Raw genomic sequence first — 2,658 nt, 5'->3', positions numbered from 1 at the left:
CCCGTTGGATGAACAATCGCGACAGTATACTGCATTTACAGTGCCTAACCGACCATTATATCAATATAAAATGATGCCATTTGGTCTTTGCAATGCCGCTCAAACTCTCTGTAGACTAATGGATCGAGTTATTCCAGCTCATCTTCGGACACGTGTATTCGTATATTTAGATGATCTACTTGTTTTATCAGAGGATTTCGAGTCGCATTTACTGTTGTTACAGGAGATAGCGTTGTGTCTACGCAAAGCAAATCTAACCATTAACATAGGGAAATCAAACTTTTGCATAAAAGAAATCACGTATTTGGGTTTTATTATTGGTAATGGTCGGATAAAGACAAATCCAGACAAAATCAAGGCCATCTCGAAGTTCCCTGTGCCAGTTACCGTTAAGCAACTGCGTCGATTTTTGGGGTTATCCGGTTGGTACCGACGTTTCGTTGAAAATTATGCTACCGTTAGTTTTCCCTTAACCGAGTTGCTTAAGAAGAAAAAAGATTTACAGTGGAATGATGATGCTCAACAGTCGTTTGAGACCTTAAAGTCCTGTTTAACCGCATCACCCATTTTGATAACTCCTGACTTCTCAAAACCTTTTATTTTGCTCTGTGATGCTAGCACTTACGGAATCGGTTGTGTTTTAGCTCAAGAACGCGACGGCGTTGAATTGCCAATTGCTTACATGTCAGAAAAATTATCCAAGGCACAACGTAATTATTCGGTTACCGAACTAGAGTGCTTAGCAGTCATAAAGGGAATAAAAAAATTCCGCTCTTATATTGAGGGACAGGACTTCGTAGTCATAACCGATCACGCAGCACTTAAATGGTTAATGCAACAAAAGGATTTATCGGGTAGATTAGCCAGATGGTCTATGAAATTGCGTAGTTTCACATTTAATATCCTACATAGAAAGGGGACACTGAATGTTGTCGCTGACACTCTATCGCGTCAGGATGAACCGGCTATAGAGGAGCTCACGCAAATAAACCCCATGGTTGATCTAGACTCAGATCAATTCAAATCAGCTGAGTATCTGAGTTTAATAGAAAGTATTCAACAGAATCAGAGTAAGTTCCCAGACTTGAAAGTGATAGACGGTCAAGTTTTCAAAAGGACAGTATTCGCTTCGGGAGATGAGTCTCAAGAGAACGCATCATGGAAACTTTGGGTTCCGTCAGGGTTAATTACGAACGTATTATATCAAGCTCATGACGCCCCTAGCTCCGCACATTGTGGGATGAGTAAAACCATAGAGAAGCTTAAAAGATATTTATTCTGGCCTCGCATGGTTAGCCAGACGCGCAAGTACATATCTGAATGCACCGTTTGTCGCACGACCAAGAGTCCGAATATGATTCTTAGACCTCCTATGGGTAAACCATTCACTTCGGATAGGCCGTTTCAGAAATTATACATAGATCTCTTAGGACCATACCCCCGCACAAAAAAGGGAAACATAGGATTGCTCATAGTTGTTGATCACAATACTAAGTTCCATTTTCTGTGTCCCTTGAAGAAATTTACAGCCCTAAGATCTGTGAATATCTGGAAGGGTCTCTCTTTTATACATTTGGGGTGCCAGAAGTCATCTTGTCAGACAATGGATCCCAATTTAAATCTAGCTACTTTCAGGCATTTTTAAATAGCTTCGGTATAACACAAAAATGCACAGCTATTTATTCACCGCAAGCGAATGCCAGCGAGCGACTGAACAGATCCGTGATAGCTGCGATACGAGCTTATATCGGTAACGAACATTCCAATTGGGACTGTAACCTAAATGCCATTAGTGGTTCATTGAGATCTACCTTACATAGGAGTACAGGGTATTCTCCATATTTTCTAGCATTTGGTCAAAACATGATGTTGAATGGGAAGGATTACGCACTCTTGCGTAAACTAGACCTTTTGAACGACGATACTAGAATGGAGAACCCCGATTCCTTGCAGCTAATCCGGCAACAGGCTAAAGCGAATGTCAATAAGGCACACGAAGAAAATTCGCATAGATACAATTTGCGCTGCCGTGATACACAATTAAAGATTGGAGATTTGGTATATGCTAGAAATTTCACACAAAGTAGTGCTATAAAAAAGTTTAGTTCTAAACTAGCCCCTGTGTTCATTCCCGCTCAGGTAATTAAAAAGCGAAGTCCGTACTATTACGAATTGGTCGATGGGAACAAGAAATATCTCGGCGTGTATCATCTGAAAGACATTCAAATCAGGAAATAATCTCTCCTAATCAAGTTCTTCAGATAATTATTCGTCGAGCAGGTCTTGTATAATTATCTGTGGTGTAGTAGCCAGCACAAAATATAGGGAATTGGTTATCTTCTTTCGTCTCGTGAGACCCCCTAGTGATATTTTGAACGATCAAGCTTTAGCCGCTCTTAAGGTTGGATCAAAGCCTTAGCCGCTCTTAAGTCCGAACGCCCACGAACACATACAAGCGACGGACAGTGGGAAGCATAGACGGTTGCACAGTTAAGCTATACTGTGCATTAGACGATCGTTTTATGCTGCTGCGAATGTTCTGGATCATACGATTGCACAGTTAGTAAAAAGCTCAAAAGCTCTGCTGCACTGGCTACTCAGTCCATCGTCTATTACTGCTTTGAACAATATAAGAAAGTTGATCGATCTGTAAAGACG

The sequence above is a fragment of the Drosophila miranda genome (genome assembly GCF_003369915.1).
Source record: "Drosophila miranda strain MSH22 chromosome Y unlocalized genomic scaffold, D.miranda_PacBio2.1 Contig_Y1_pilon, whole genome shotgun sequence".
NCBI lineage: Eukaryota > Metazoa > Arthropoda > Insecta > Diptera > Drosophilidae > Drosophila > Drosophila miranda.
The sequence above is the reverse complement of the archived record's forward strand: the minus strand, read 5'-3'. Positions refer to the sequence as shown.